At 40.8% G+C, this 17,411-nt stretch overlaps 1 protein-coding gene across 3 annotated transcripts in view; it reads right to left on the bottom strand.

Moving 5' to 3' along the window:
- ZMAT4 (zinc finger matrin-type 4) overlaps window positions 1-17,411 on the bottom strand; it is a 317,539-nt gene that overhangs the window by 24,596 nt on the left and 275,532 nt on the right. The gene's annotated exons all lie outside the window — the stretch shown is intronic.

Here is a 17,411-nt window from a genome sequence, read left to right as displayed (position 1 = left end):
TAGATATGTATATGTGTATATAGATACACAGGTAGATGAGAGAGAGATAAGAGAGATAGAGATGAGAGATACATAGATGGTAGATAGATAGACAGATAGATGTTTGTGTGTGTGTGTGTGTGAGTGTGTGTGCAAGGTGGGATTAGATCTCTTCTGGAGAGTGTGCTGATAGAAAAGAATACAGCACCCAGGAAGGATCCCCATGAGCCCCTTTGTGACCAAACTTCCGTGATAATCTTCCCCAGCCAGAAGCTGTAGAGAGGTGTGGGGCTGTGTGAGCACTCGATGTCTGCTGTCAGTTTTATACGTTTTTCTTCCCTGAGGTCTGTCCTACTCTCCAATTGACTGTTGTCCTGGTGCCAGCTTCAGCAGATGGCTTCCTGCCATTGCCAACATTTGTGCCATCTAATAAGTTTCCGGCTCCACCCATTCACAAAGCAGCTAAGCTATTTTCTTTGGAATGATCTTCCATAATCCTGTCAAACTTTAAATATATATATTGGAAATAAAATAGACAATTTCGCCAAGGGAAATTGGACATTTTATCATAACTTGTTGTCCTGAACAAATTATATAAGTAATAATACTTACAACCACAGATGGTCCATTTTCCACGAAAGTTCTGAAATAAATCCCTAAGCTATAACTCCAGCAAATTTTTTTTTGTTTTGCTCGAGTGAGAGAACAAATCATTGTATCTTTCCCCTCGAATTAATCTCCGAATGCAGATAAAACAGCGTATTCTCCAAGGGATGCTTCAATTCTTTATGATTATGGGTGTAATTCATTCTTAGGTGGGTATTAATTATCTTACACATGTCGGTCTAGAAGATTATCGTCAAAGGCATACAGTTCTGTTAAAAAAAGAGACGGTCTTTCATTTATAAGTTTTATATGTACCTAAAGGAAAGAGATTCAGAATGTAATTCATTAACAAAACAGACTCATCTTCCTGAGAAAATTGGAAACCTCTGAAATCTCTCCATCTTTGACTTGTTCAATTTTTCCCAAAGAGGGAGGAAATGACTCCGCACTTAATGCTGTGTCTTTCCGCTGGCATTGCGCTCTGCGGCCTCCCCTTGTGCTTTGTCAGTGTGCTGCGGTGCTTCTGCAGCACGCTGACATGACAAGGCTGCACAACGTCGCCTGGAAACCCGTTCCCTGTTGCTGGCCTTGTCTTTTTACACTCGGAAGGTCAGCCCTTTTGCACCTGACACATGAAAGCACCAGATTCTCCTTCACTGAGGGTGAAGGTGCTGAGCGCTAACACAGGTTTCCACCCGTCCTCACTGGTCCCAGCTCATGCTTATGAATCTGAGCTTGTCTTTGCTCCTTCCCACTTTGTATCTGTTTCTTTTCCAAAAGCCTGTCCTGCATACCTCATGCTCCACCATCAGATGCAAAGGCAACAGCTCCCACAATGGCCAAAGGTCAAATCTGTGTGTGTGTATGAGAGACAGACAGACAGACAGGCAGGCAGGCAGGCAGGCAGACTCCTTCTAGTGGTTTTCTGGTAGACCCAATGCCTAAAGCGCTGCTCTATCTCTCTGCCCCTTTCTCTACTTTTGAGGCCGCATCTACTCTCCAGACTTCAACGTTCCCCCTTCTAGCTGACTTGAAAATCTCCATTTTCAGCCCTGGCTTGTATTTGCATACCAGGCCTGTTTCCAATCCCCTACAGGACATCCCCACTTGGATAAAGCACCATTACTTCCAAAGCAATGTGTCTAAGACTTAACTTACTAAAGTCTCCATCAGCATTCCTTCCGTCTCCCGGGCTGGGGAAAAGCAGGCACCTTTGACTCTTGCTTCTATGGTCCTATCAGTTGTGATTATCAAAGGTCCCTGAGAGTTCCAGAGAACAGCAGGGGCCAGGGATGAAGTTCATGGGGTGCCACTTTTGACTCTACATGTCCACTTCTGGTAAATAGAGTTCTGTTTTCATGAAATTCCATACTATTTATTTTAAAAGAGGGTTCTGCTATTTAATTTTGAGTTCTCATGCAAAACCCTTTCAAGCATGCCATTCAGCTCCACATCACCCTCTGCCCTTCTCACTGCTGTCACCGCTGGGGCTGCAGGGCATGCTCCCTCATCCGGAGAGAAAACTGTGTGGAACTCCTTCTCTTCGTTCTTAGTCTGGCCATTGTGGTCATCATGGGCTCGAAACTTCAGCAAAACTCCCCTGACAACAGTCAAGCACCGCCTCCTAATTGACAAACCCTCTAGATTTTTAGTCCTCTTCCTGCTTGACTCTTTCTGGTATTTGGTTACTCTGTTCTGTACCCTCCTTCTTGAAGTGCTTTTCTTCCTTGGCTTCTGAAGCACTAACCTGTCCCGTTCTCCTACTTAGAAAAGAAATATAAAGCGTGTCATTATGAGAAAAAGTTCTGAGCCCTCTCCCTCTGTCACCCTACGTGTGTGTGCACATGTACACCCACACACTTGTATGCATGAATATGTGTCTGTGTTTTTTGTTTTTTTTTTAAAGATTTTATTTTTTCCTTTTTCTCCCCAAAGCCCCCCGGTACATAGTTGTATATTCTTCGTTGTGGGTCCTTCTAGTTGTGGCATGTGGGACGCTGCCTCAGTGTGGTTTGATGAACAGTGCCATGTCCGCGCCCAGGATTCGAACCAATGAAACACTGGGCCGCCTGCAGCAGAGCGCACAAACTTAGCCACTTGGCCACGGGGCCAGCCCCTGTGTCTGTGTTTTTTTAATTTCTTTTTTTAAAGGTATTCTTTTTGGTGAGGAAGATTGGCCCTGAGTTAACATCTGTTGCCAATGTTCTTCTTTTTTTTTTTTCTCCCCAAGGCCCTAGTACATAGTTGTAAAGCCTAATTGTATGTCCTTCTAGTTCTTCTATGTGGGATGCCACCTCAGCATGGCTTGATGAGCAGTGCTAGGTCCGCACCCAGGATCCAAACCAGTGAACTCTGGGCCACTGAAGCAGAGTGCATGAAATTAACCATTATGCCACTGGGTCTGTCCCATGAATGTGTGTTTATCTCTGTTCTTCTCTATATACTCTCCTTAGATGAAGTCATCTATTCCCATCTCAAGCACTTAAACAGTCTCTTATGAGCTGATGACTCCTGAATCTGCATCTCCAGCCATCATCTATTTTCTGAACTCTGGACCCATAAACTAAACGCCCACTGGCATCTCCACCTGAATGCTCCTAGACCCCTAAACTCAGCCTGCCTCAACCTGAATTCATCATTTTTCCCAGCCCAGGGTCATCTCATCCGAGCACATTTCTCTCATTACTCATGTCTGCACTAATCTCTCCTCTCTCTCAATTCCTTGCATGATGTTATATAAAATCATTCCCATACATCGGCATCTAAATGTCTTTATTAGGTTCATCTCTTAATTTAGTCTCCTCATTTAAACTCTAGGCTTCTTGAAAGTAGAGATCACACCATTGGCTGGTCCTATATGCTTGCAGTATCTGACATTTAGCTAGATGTAGAGTAAATACAGAATGGAATTGAATCATTCTCCAGTATTAGAGCTCCACAAGAGGAGAGACAAGCCAGGAAACCGTAACTACATCTGCTGTCTAAATCCAAAGGTAACAGATGCAATCCATCTTCTTTGAGCACTACTTGTAGGAGAAATAATTTTAGAGTGAATATTATAGAAGAAAAAGAAATGTTCTAAACTAGATTTTAAAATTTGACTTAGAACTATGTCTTAAGAAATCTTTCACCTGCATGAATCTGCATGACTTGATAGTGTCTCTCTCCACCTTCAGCTCTCTGATTGGAGCAATACATATGAAGACAGATGATAAGGACGTGATTTCTTAAACCACAGCGGCTCTGTCCCTAAAGATAGCCGTCCCTTGACTCTAAAAGCCATTCGGAAACTGGGGTAGTGAGGGGAGGCTGGGGAGCAGAAGCAGGGCTCCCTATGGCCAGGCCCCCACAGGGCGGCCTTGGCCTTCTGCCCCACGGCCAAGGGAAGAGGAATCCTCTCCACGTCCTCATCCCAGTCTCCCCGGACTCTCGGAGGCCGCACATCTGTTATCTACCAGGCTTTCTCGACTAAAAATGATGATGAAGCAGTTTATTCCCTGTCTGTCCTCTAAGAGGATAAAAATGAGTGAATTAGGAAGTCAGTACCTCTATGGTTTGAAATCTTTGAAACCTTTGCTTTATGAGCCAAAGAAATCATAATGGACAAAACTATGATGGTAAAGGAGTCTGGAAATATTTTTGTGTAGAAGAGAATATTTAACTTCTTGAGTTTTTTATTTCTCATTTGTCTTTTTAAGTCCAGAGTATATGGAAGTGGGTGTTATTTCTTCAAGTTCGCCTGGCCCTGGGCCCAAACAGGCCAAGCTTGTCCTTGACAGCCCCAGCTGCCCCTTTCTGCCTTCTCTACCCGACTCAATGATGCCCTTCATATTTCTATCTCAGGCCTTCCCGTCTAAACATCTCACAGGTAAAATTCTGAGACAGCAGTCCCCCCTTATCTGGCAGGGGGGTTCCAAGCCTGAAACTGCTGATAGTACCAAACTCTATATACACTTGGCTTTTTCCTACACACACATACCTATAAATTAGGCACAGTAAGAGATTAACAACAACTAATTATAAAATAGAACAATTATAACAATATCCTGTAACAAAAGTTACTGTAGATCTTAGCAACCTCAGCACATGATTTTGTTTTTCTTTCCTTAAGTCAAGACCTTTCATCTTTTCACTTAAAGGAAGAACTTTAGAGCTTTTCCTTTTCCTATCCAAATTGCCAGCATCGCTACTCTTGCACTTTGGTACCATTATTAAGTAAAATAAGGGTGACCTGAACACAACCACTGCGATACGGCAACAGTCAATCTGATAACCAAGACAGCTACTAAGTGAGTAATGGGTGAGTAGCATACGCAGCGAGGATCCGCTGGACAAAGGGATGGTTCACATCCTAGGTGGGACAGAGCGGGACGGCGTGAGATTTCACGCTACTCAGAACAGCGTGCAATTTAACACTTATGAATTGTTTACTCCTGGAATTTTCCACTTAATATTTTCCAACCACCTTGACCACAGGTAACTGAAATGGAAAGTGAAACTGGGACCACTGTATTTGTCATTTACACATCCCATTGTTTAATTATCCCTGGGACTTCTACAGGAAAGCAGACAAAAGTGCATTTTTGCTCTGTGAAAAAACACTTTGACAATTAGCTAGCAGGTGCGCATGGGGAGGAAGGGTATCACGTGGAGAGAAGAAAGCAATTCCCCGAAATGACACCATACGGGAGGCCCGGCGTTACAGCCAGCCACCTCCTCTCCTGGGAACGGGGAGATTACTCACAATTAGCAGAGAACATTTTGGAATGATATTCATGATGTTCATTGACTTTAGTCATTTAAATCCTGTGTTGGCCTCAACCCTAATTAAACAGTTGAGAAAAGAAAGACTATTAATTGTATAGTATCCATTGTGGGCACAGGATGAGATGTTTCAATCAAAAGATCCAGGCATAATCATCCTTCAAGGTTAAAAGAAAAATTACCTGCATGGATTGCAAAAAAACCTGCTTTAGAACAATAACGCAGTTCTTGTGATGAAAATCTGGCTCAGTCGTACTCTTGTATCTGCTCACTATCTTATCGAGCTGATCATTTGCTATCAATTCCTAGAACCATGCTACACTAGAGAAAGTGTTATAAGCATGAAGGGAAAAAGAATAATTAGAGTGAATTTCAACAGAGGTTGGACAGATAAACGACTCTAATTATCATTCTTTGATCACAAAAGTCACTTTTTCTTTTTGTCAGTTTTTTTGGGTTTTGTATGTGTGTGTGTGTGTGTGAGGAAGATTCGCCCTAAGCTAACATCTGTTGCCAATCTTCCTCTATTTTTTTTTTTGTGGGACGCCGCCACAGCGTGGCTTGATGAGCAGTGCTAAGTCCATACATGGGATCTGAACTGGTGAACCCTGGGCTACTAAAGTGCAGTGCACAAACTTAATCACTACACCACGAGGCCAGCCCTAAAAGTCACTTATTCTTACATAATTTTCAGTCCTGATTTCTTCCCTCACTTAATAGTGATGAGATCTCCTATCAGGCGTTATAAGATTTAAATCATCATACATAAATAATGGGGGCTTTTGAAAGAAAATCTAGAAAATATGAAGTTTTGAGTGAAGAAAGTAGTTTTTTTGGTAATTGGCCCCAGCTGTCAAAGCTTATACGACTGCCCATACAACAAAATAGCCAGCACTTTCTTGGTGGCTCAGCCTGTTCATCCCTGACTTCCCTCCTGGATCCTGAGCCTGTCTTCACTCCTCCCTTCCCAAGTCAGGTTCCAGGCCATATTGGACAGTAAAAGCTGCCCAGAGAACCTGCATTCCTGTGACGACATCATGCTTGGAGGCACATCAGATCCATGGTGTGCCCGGTCTCCCAGCTCCACTTTGCTGACGGCTTCTCAGAGCGCTCAGCAGCCTTCCTCACCGCAAGGAACAGCCAGCACTCTCCCCTTTTAGTGGACCTGGGAGTGTAAGGATCTCGCTCTAGAATCATAAAGCTTCAGTGTTCAGGTATTTAAAAACTACACAAACACTTCAAGGATAGGAAATGTAACTTATTAACTTGTCATTAATAGGGTCTAGCACACAGTGGGTCCCTTGGTAAATATCTGCTGAACTATTGACCTAACCAGCGAACGTTCTGGTGTCCCTTCCCCAAGGTGTGTCGTCTCGCTGAAAACTTCCAGATCCCGAGTGGACCAAAGTCCACCCATAGACATGAACTCTCTAGATTCATTATGCAAATGTCACTCACATGTTCTGGAAGACTGACTAATTACTTACTTGCTACTGGGTTTCTGGATAGTTAAATTTGAAATAAAATATGCCTCTCCAAAGTACACATATAATGAAAATCATCGGTAAATCTTTCAGTTATCCTGCTGTTTCCCTGACATACCCTGTGAGAGGGCCTGCCCTCCCCCGATGCCTTCAGAAGGGGAACAACAGATGTCTGCTCTCAATTTCCTGACGGTAATGCACCTCTCAGTTACATTTTGACCCGGCCTCTCCTTTCCATGGGAGGCATACTTTTACCTTCAGGCCTCTCACATAATATGGAATAATACCATTATGGCATCTGGTTCTAAGACCGAGAAATAGAAACCTGTGCAGCTGGCTTCAGAACCTTCCAGGTGTAGATGCTGCTGAAAAAATCTGAAGATCTGAAGTTGCTCTGAGTAGGAATTATACTGACCTACCGCTGCATTTAAAATGGGAAACTTTAGAATACCCAGCTAAAGCCCCCCGGAACAGGGACTTACTGTCCTTTCTGAAATAGATGTTCAGGAAGAACTGGATCCTTATTTGACAGGTGTCTGCCCATGAAAGTCGAAGCTGTCGCTAAGTTTATCTTATTTAGCACTGCAAAGATGTTAGAAAACTGAATCTATTATTTGAGCTTTATCTGTTATCAAGGAAAGAAAATCAGAGGGCTGAAACTCATCTTTTTAAGGCTATTATAAGATCTTTTTGTAAGAAAAGAGTTAAGTTTGGTGGTGTTAGTTTTAGAAATCCAAAAAGAGTAGTGTGCACATGTTATCCTGTTAGGTGTCTTTAGAAGAAAGGGCGCTTAAATAGGGAAGAGGAAAGACAGATATAGCTCTGGAGAGTATAACAGCCCCACAGGCTGTGGGTATAACTTTGAACTAATTGTGTCCTGAGCTTGAAATATCACCAACATTTCTGAGAGCTAGCTTTATAGATTTTGATTTGTAGTTGACTACCCAGCATGAAATGGACTGAGATTTTTCTGTGATGCTAAAAGCTATAGAAAAAAAATGTACATTTCCTATTTGCTGTTAAGGCCTATTAGCAGTCAAATTTTTGTTAGTCAATTTTGTTATATATATATGATTATAGTGATACTTATATAAATTTATATTCTGACTGAAGTCCAGATTTTGGTTACATCTGGCTATTCTTAACATAACATAGAATTGTCTAGATAATGTTAACTCAAAGAAGAAAAAAAGAGAGCCAGCCCTGATGGCCTCGTGGTTAAAGTTCAGTGCACTCTGCTTTGGTGGCCTGGGTTTGGTTCCTGGGCACAGAACCACACCACTCGTCTGTCAGTAGCCATGCAGTGGTGGCAGCTCACGTAGAAGAACCAGAAGGGCTTACAACTAGAATATACAACTATTTACTGGGGCTTTGGGGGGGAAAAAAAGAGAGAGGAAGATCGGCAACAGATGTTACGTCAGGGCGAATCTTTCCCTGTTAAAAAAAAAGAGAGAGAAAAATCTTCAAGATGTTTATCAATAAGTTATGACTTAAATAACAGTGGTTAACAGTGAACAAGTTGCCACTCTCATACATGGAGATAATTTCTTTTTTGAAGAAATCCTTCCAATTCTGGAAGATAGAGCATTTCCAAATGCTGTGGCTCAAAGTTGCATTTAATCAGATAATGTTGAGATTAGCCAGAATCTAGTATGATCAGAAGCATATAGATGCCTGAATAGCAAGGGCATATATATATTTCTTTAAGTGATAAAATGAAAAATGCAAATGGGGAAGAAAAATGAGCTCCATATAATCAGAACGGTAAAGAAACTGTATCCAGGAAGTCTCAAAAAATATTGGGAGAGTGATTTTAGGAAATTCAACCAGGAGCATAGTTTATTTTATTTCTTTTCAGGGTTTATAATCCTTGGTCTTTGGAGAATAATGTGGTATTTACAAACGATTGCCAAAATGCAAGTGGTAATCAGAGAGCTGGAGAAAGTGGAAAGCCTGGGTAGGAACCAGGGCATAAAGACCACACATAATTGAGAGCATCCAGAAAATGCTCTATCTGACACTGCAAGATTGAATATCAAGCTCGAAACTGTTGTATAGAATGAGGACTTGGGGCAGGTAAAAGGCATAAGACCACAAGGAACTCAGAAGGAGCCTAGTTTTGGGGGGTCTGTTCTAGATCACGCCTTCTATTCCACTGTCTGATTAAGGTCAGTTTGGTTCTAAACCCCAAGCAGGCCTGACTTTGTTTGTGAGAGTCCAGAAGCCCCAACTTTGGGCAAGAAACTAGAGTTTGCCATCAAGAATTCTGGAACAATCTTACAGAAGACATACTTGGGATGAAAGAAGTACTGAGTATTACCTCAACATTCATCCACCCGTTCCTCAAGTCCCATTCAAATGTAATTTCATTAATACAGAGTGGTAATTAATACTTTTTGAGAAAAAACTTCATGCCAAGTACTGTCTAAGCAGTTTAGTATTTTCGTTATTGTTGTTTTTAAAATTCAGTCCTCACCACAGTCAGTTTTTGTAAGTATTTTTATAATCTGTTATATTTTACTAATGGGGAAACTAAGCCACAGAGAGGTCTTTAAGTAACGGGCTCAAGGTCACACAGTTAGTAGATGGTGAAGCCAGGATTAAATTCAGATGGTCTCATTCCCAAGCCACTTCATTGCACTCACTCCACAATAACCTTTCCTATGGCTCCAACCAGTTGCAATTACTTCTTCCTCTGAATTCCAGCAGCATTTTGTACCTCTTATACTTACCATATCCTGTGCTGATTTTAACTAAAATTACTTGATTACGTACTGTATCCCCTCAACTAGATTGTAAACTTGTTGAGCGGTATAACATCTCTGTATCTCCTTCTGTTGTCCCCAAGGCCTGTTTTGATGCCCCAGACATAGTAGGCGTTCAATAAGATTTTGGTTGTGGGATTGAATGAAATGGGGTGAGCGACTGATTTGTCCAATCACTCACACCACTATCCCTCCCACACTATGAAGATCCCAGCCAAAATGGACCCACTCAATCCTCTCCTCACCCCAAAGAGAGACAACAGAGAGCTGGACTCAGTAACATAACCAAGGGCGTGTTTCTAGTCCCATCTTACCTCTTTCCCCTACTTCCCTAACAAAAATCGACCTAAATGAAACGAGGTCCTTCATTTATTTAATTCAATTCCCTGACATTCCATGGTTCCATGATAACTTTTAAGAGATTAGACAAATGCTGGCCAAACTCAGTATTCTACTAAAGTTTGATTGGAGTAAAAGTCAATGGCAGCTAAAGAGAGTTTACCAATAGACATACTCTAATTTCTAATGAACTTTTGTGAAATGTGTGAGAAGGGGTTATGGTAACTTACAGAAGAGTGCAAATCCAGAAGCCTGGGCCACTTGGGTGAGGGGTCAAGGCCTCCTTTGGAATCTTCTTGATTCTCTCTTACCTATGCTTAGTTGCCTGAGAAATCACCAGAATTTGTGCTCTGCATTCATAGCATGAATTAAAGTTACAATAAGCTTCTTTCTCTACTTTCTCCTCATACAACCAACCTCACTTCTTTTGCCCCAAGACATAAGCATTTGAAAAGCCCCCTTTCGCTTTGCTTTTGCTTAAGACCAGAATAAACAAGCCTCCAGGGCACCTCTCCTCTCACAGGACCAAACTCTTGAAGGGTTAGCCAGCTTCTGGGCTGCCCAGTGGTAGAGAAGTAAACAGTAGAGAACTATTTTGCAGCCAATCTCACGCAGGCTGGAAAACATAAACAAGGTAAAGAGGCGACACCTCAAAGTCATAAAATCAGAGAACGTTAGAACTGATAGAGACCTTGACTACCTGATGTTCCAACCCCCTCACGTTTCCAATGAAGACACTGAAGGTCAGTGAGGGGACATGATTTGTTAAAGCCACCCTGGGAGAGAAAGAACTACTGACACACGCAACAGCATAATGGAATCTCAAAAACATTATGCTGAGTGAAAGAAGCCGGAGAGAAAAGAATATATATTATACTATTCCATTAAATTCTAAAACAGGCAAAACCAAGCTATGGTGACAGAAATCAGAAGGTGGCCGGGGCAGGATTCAAAAGAGGCCCGAGAGAACTTTTAGTGGTTATGAAAAAGTTCTATATCTTGAATGGGCTGGTTGTTACATGGTGTATACGAGTGTCAAAACCCATCACAATGTGCACTTGAAATCCATGTGTTTTATTGTACATAAATTGCATCTTTGTAGGTTGATTTAAAATAATTTTTTAAAGTTGTCAAAAGCCACAGATGGTTTGAGAAGCAGGGCTGACACTGGGACTCTGGCTGTCTGCCTCCCTGACCAGGCCTGTCTGGCTTCACCACCTTCTTTCCAGTTGTTTTCTTCCTTGATGCAGATCCACCTCTCTGAGCCAAGTCAGCTAATGGCCTTGCATCCTTGGTGATGGATGCTGGGTGACTATCTGAAGCAGCATGACAAAGAGCATGAGAAGTATCCAATGGGGTCCACAATTAAATCTGAGACACTAAATCATCAGTTCAGAACCATTCTGACTCATGCAAATTTCAAGCAAGGTGAAATAACGATTACAAGTCCCTCAAGATGGAAGGGGGTAGGAAATGAATGAGCTAAAGAATATTAAGTATCATCGGTAACTCCAGAAGGAATATGAAAGCATGCAAGTGCTCCCCATTTAGTTCTTTCCAAGCCTGAGAAAGGCCTAATCTATTCACATACTGTAATTATAATGTAGCCCTAGGTATGGCAGATATAGCAAAAGCATGCAAGTGAGACTTAGGAAAAATAGAGCTGTTAGATTTGCCTGTGCATTAGTGCAATAGATAGATAGATTGATTGATAGATAGATACGTAGATAGTTTTTTTTCTGGCTTCTCTAGAATTCTTCTCTCTTTAAGCTACTGTCTCTTCCATTAGAGAAGCTGGACTCATTTTCATCAAATGCCTTCCTCAGACAAGGGAGAGCTCTTGACAACAGTGGATGTGAATGTTCTGTCTATTAAAAACAGTGCTAATTAGAGAAAGCTCTTTGACCCACACGCCTTGCCACATCCTCATCCCTGGGCTGCGGAAGGCACGCTACTTACAGTGCCTGGGATTCCCCTGGGCTAGAAAGACTTGGTGACACTCCATAAGCCCCATTCTCTAGGAGAGCTATTTTTCACAGCCAGAATCATAAAATGGGACAAGCAAAGCAGTAGCCTTGGGTTTTAGATTTCGTTCTCTATTCCAAGCCTTTCTAAGCAGCTTACAAATGATGATCAGCAGAAGAGAAGTGACTTGGCACTCTTTGGGAAAGGACAGCTCTATTTTCAATACTGTCTTATGCCCTGCTCATCTCAGAGCTTTACTGATGATATGTATTTTAGATTTTCAAGAAAAGAAAACTTTCTCACGAAAAGAATAGTACATACCAAAGTTCCAATCCTTTTGGTTGTTGAAATTCTTAGTAAGTACCAATAAACCACATTGAAAATTCCACAAAGAATATCTATATTTTTCATACTTTGAAGAAGTTCCTGATTGACTTGTTGTTTATTTGCTTATTTCCAAAGAGAACATCCTGAGTTTTGAAGCTACGTTTATTTTAAGTCCAGAAGGTTCTTGATGGTTGGCGTCTCTTGCAAAACTATCTTATTTGTTATTGTTCACCCCTCAGATAACTACTATCCTGAAAGCAGGAACTGAATTCTGAGGTATTTAAAGCAAGTACAGTCCAGTTCTGAAAATTAGTCTGAACACCCATTCAATTATTTCACACATAAATGAACGTAATGGGGAAATGAATAATATGAAAGCTTTGTCTGGAGGGTTCATAATAATTGGGAAAAACTGCAGAAAAAGCAATGGATATCACCATCTAAGGCTTCTTCTCAAAGGAAGAAACAAATTTAGAAATTACTACTAACATTTGGTCAGTTTGATTTATTCTCCTAGACACTTGTGTCTCATTTTCAACCATCTGAAGTATCAAAGTAAGTAATGACAACTTTTACATCCTTTATTTCTAGGTAATATAATGTCCTGAGGCTTGAAGTGTTCCCTGAACTCAAATTTAAGTACATTATAAGGGAATTATTCATTAATCTATGGTATGTGCTCGTGTGCCTTTAAATTTCATTTTAATCATTTGTACTAATTGACAGACTAGATCCCCTGGAAACCCTGAAAAATCTACTAATAGGCAATTGCTTTATTCGTCAGTGTGATCATTTGCATTTCTAAACTTTTAATCTCATTAGATACTTAATATTTCTCTTGCTATTTAACAATGGAAGCAAAATTTGATTGCCATTTTGTTGTTTATGACACTTGTCTAAAAAAGAAAAGGCTCTTTACTGTTAGTAAAGAGCAATATGATGATGATAACATTATTTAAGTATTATTATAACAGTAATAATACTGATGGCTGATAACCTGACTTCTGTTCTTGGCTCTGCCAACCAATTATCTTGGGGGCCTTAGACACGTCATTTGACTTCTCTGAGACTCAATCTTCTAACCTATAAAATGGAGATGCAAACATCTGGTCAATTTCAGAGATGCTGTGCACGTTAGATATGATAACACTTTCAAAATATTTTAATTTGTTGCTGTACTCCAGTCACCCAGAAGTTCCACTCCACTTGTCAGTGGTGGCCTCATCACTATCATCACCATCTTCAATGTCGTCATCATCACCGTCGTCATTATTGGGATAGGCATAGTAAGCAGTTGCCCAGGAAAATGTGACTGAAGAGATATGTCCGGAACAAGGCAAGTAGGTTCCACCTCTATTAATTTCCCAGGTCTGCCTTGAAACAGGTACCACACACTGGGTGGCTTCAAACAACAGAAACTGATTTTCCCACAGATCTACAGGACGAAAGTCTGAAATCAACATGTCAGCAGAACATGTTTTCTCCAAAAGCTCGAGAGGAGAATCCTTTCTTGTCTCTTCTAGGCCCTGCCAGCTCCTGGTTTTTCTCAGCTTATGGAGCCATAACCCAAATCTCTGCCTCTGTCTTCACATGGCCTCTTCTCTGTGTGTCCAAATGTCCCTTTCCTTTCTCTCCTAGAGACCCCAGGCATGGGATTTAGGCTCCACCCTAAAGCCAGTGTGGTCTCATGTTGAGATTCTTAACTATTTATATCTTCAAATACCCTGCGTACAAATAAGGTCACATGCTGAGGTTCTAAGTGGATATAATTTAGGGTGGCATTGCTAGCTCCAGTGAAAAGATGGAGGCTGACTGGGAACCTGTTTTAAGATGAATTTTAAGGCTGAATTCAGGATCGGCAGGAAAGAGCACCAGGATCACGAGCAAGACATAGACAGTGGATGCACATTTGTCGTATTCTTGTCATCACTAATTGCTTACCTATGAGGAACCTGAGACTTCAGGAAGATTTGTCAGTGCCCAAGGTCACTCAGCGGCAAAGTTGTGCTAGAAATAAAATCTCCTGACTCAAAACTCAGTGCTCTTTTCATTACATAATTTAAAGATCTTTCCTTATCTCAACACTTCTCTAAAAATTATTACTAAAAATATAAATATAAGACCTTGAAAATTACTGACACCTTAATACTTATGTTGATTTAATTGGTCAGGTTAGAATTGTTAGAAACGATTTGGCTGACTTCCACTTCTGGCTCTGATAGCATAATTGGTATCACACTAACTTTCCACCTGAGAAAAAAAGAAAAGTTGGATAAAATTTAAAAGAAAAACTTTCGAAAGCTTTGAAGATTGTTGGTGTAGTTGACATTGGTATGTTTTAAGGAAAGTATTACTGGTAACAAAGAAGGGCACTTCAGGATGGCAAAAGATGATAAAAAGGGCCAATTCAATAGGAATACATTAAAAAAATCCTAAATTTGTAGGCATCTAAAAATATACCTTTAAATATATAAAGTAAATGAAAAAAAGATACAATTAAGAGGACACATAGTCAGATCCATATTCGTAGTTAAAGGTTTTTAACTACCTCTGTTTTTCATGGATATAACAAGCAGACAAAAAAAATCAGTGAGGACATAAAAGATATGAATGAGATTAAGAAACTCGACCTAATTGATATATAGAACCATTTAGCCAATTACTGAAAAAGAGACATTCTTTTCATGAACATGGATTACTGCCCAAATTGACCACATGCCTGGGGCACAGAGCAAGTCCACATAAATTTCAAGAGATTGAAGTCATTTAGAGTACGTCCTCCAGCCACCGTAGAATCCAGGCACAAATTAATCACAAAAAAATATAAAGAGAAAAATCTCCCAAATAGTGAATTAAGCAAAACAATTTCAAAAGACCATAAGAAAAAGAAGAAATCACAGTAAAAATTAGAAAATACATTGAAATAAATAATGAAAATACTACATATTAAAACTTCTGGAATACAAAAAATAACTTGCAGAATGCAGCTAAAACAATCTGTTGAGGCACATGGAGAGCCTTAAACGTATATTTTAGAGAAAAAAGAAACACTGAAAAAGTAATAACCTATACTTTCATATTAAGAAGATGGAGAGGAGGGGCTGGCCCCATGGCCTAGTGGTTAAGCTCGGCATGCTCCTCTTCGGCGTCCTGGGTTCAGTTCCTGGGTGCCAACGTACACCACTTGTCAGTGGCCACGCTGTGGTGGCGATCCACAAACAAAACAGGGGAAGATTGGCACAGATATTAGCTCAAGCTGAGTCTTCCTCAGCAAAAAAAAAAAAGCTAGAGAGGAAATGCAAATTAAGTCCAAAGGGAGTAGAAAGAAGGGAATAACTTTTTAAATGGCAAAAAGGAACTGCATGTAGGAAAAAATCAACAAACCCCAACATTCATTCATCAAAAAGACTAATAAGGATTAATAAAATTCTAACAAAAATGATCAAAAACAAGAGAAGAGACACAAATAAACAATATCAGGAATAAAAAATAAGCTACAGACATTAAAAATAAAATTAGGGATATCAAGAGCAATTTTATACGAATGCATCTAAAAATGTAGATAAAACGGACAAATTCTTTGAAAAACAACTTATCGAAACTGATACAAGAAGACATAGAAAATATGAAGAGTGCTTTATCAAAAAAATTAAGTTTCTAATAATAATATTCCCACAATATAACGCCAAGATGGCTTCACCAATGAATTCTTCCTAATATAGTAAGAAATAGCAACAGTTTACCACAAACTCATTCAGGGAGTAGAAATAAAGGGAGGACCTCTCGACTTGTTTAATGAGGGCAGCATAAACTTGATACCAACCCTGACAAGGATATTACAAGAATTTTGGAACAATCACACACGCGCGCGCACACACACACACAAACCCGGCACTGAAATTAGGTATAAGGGCAGATGAAGCAGGCGTGTGAAACAGGCTATGAGAATTATTTCCCTCCTAGTTCTCTCGCTTCACTCTTTAGGAGAGCAACCTTGAGCTGTTGAGGTCGAAATGAACTGTGACTTCTTTGCAGGAAAGAAAGCAGCACAGCAGGAGATGTACCCTTCTGAAGCCATGCATATTTATCAAATCACGCCAGGGCAATGACGCCCTCTTTTTCAAAATTCAGCCTAGTACTCTCTATTGGCACTCCTCCCTTCCAAGCCCGCCTGTGGTAACTGAGCAAAGTGGAACCTGCAGAAGCATGAGTTGGCCACTGCTGGGTTCCGCGTCGGCTCTGCCATTGTTTGGCAAGGTGACGTTGAGAAGTAACCTAATCTCTAGGAGCCTTAGTTTTCTCCTATCAAATAATGGGGCAGTAATATTTATCTCAAGGCAGTGAAGGGTATTAAATGAGGTAACAGATGTGATAGTGCCTAGCACAGATTCTGCCACCTGAAGTTTTTACGTACAGATAGAGATTTTCCTGAAGCTGTTATTTACGTGATTCATGCTACCTAAACTCACTATTGTCTACTTTTTCTACTTATTAAGGGCAATCAATACATGTCCCTGAAAGATTGTCACCTATTGTTGCAACTCCTTGTGATGCGTCTGTGGGCACATCAGACGCATGTTAACTAGAAGGCCTATGGCATCTCTTACAACATAATAGTTAGAAAGACGATGAGTAGACTATTTGGGGGCGGGGGGGGCACACTGTCCAAGAATCATTACGAGTGCTCTAGGACTCCATAACAAATCAGAGAAAATCCTTTTTCTGAAAAATTACCTTGCTAAAAGTCCTGTGGGTGGATCAGAGGAAAGCGGCTTCCACTCACAAGACAGAACAATACTGTAGACAGACTGAGGGTCAGTAACTAAGTCTAGGCTTAAATTTCCTCACCAAAGCCAGACCCCTTGGGACCTACGTCTTTACAACACCTTTGCAAAGAAATTTCCTTGTCTGGAATGTGCCTTCCTCAGGACCCTGCCTAGAAAATTGTTACTTTAAAATCACACGTTCATTGGATCAAAAATGTTTACGAAGCCCTTAACATGCATCGAGTGCTGTGCCTGGCACTGGGGTTACAAGGGTGAGCGAAATCTGACCTGCACCTCATGCTTCTCTGCTCAAACTCTGCACCAGTGTCCCTGTAAAGCTCGCCCTGCTTGCTCCCTGCCTGTACTCCAAGCTCTGGGTGTACACATTATGGTATTAGCAAATAATCAAGTGTTTA

This window comes from Equus quagga, chromosome 22 (genome assembly GCF_021613505.1).
Source record: "Equus quagga isolate Etosha38 chromosome 22, UCLA_HA_Equagga_1.0, whole genome shotgun sequence".
In the NCBI taxonomy this organism is placed as follows: Eukaryota; Metazoa; Chordata; class Mammalia; order Perissodactyla; family Equidae; genus Equus; species Equus quagga.
Note: the sequence above shows the minus strand (reverse complement) of the source record. Positions and strands in the feature narration are given on the sequence as shown.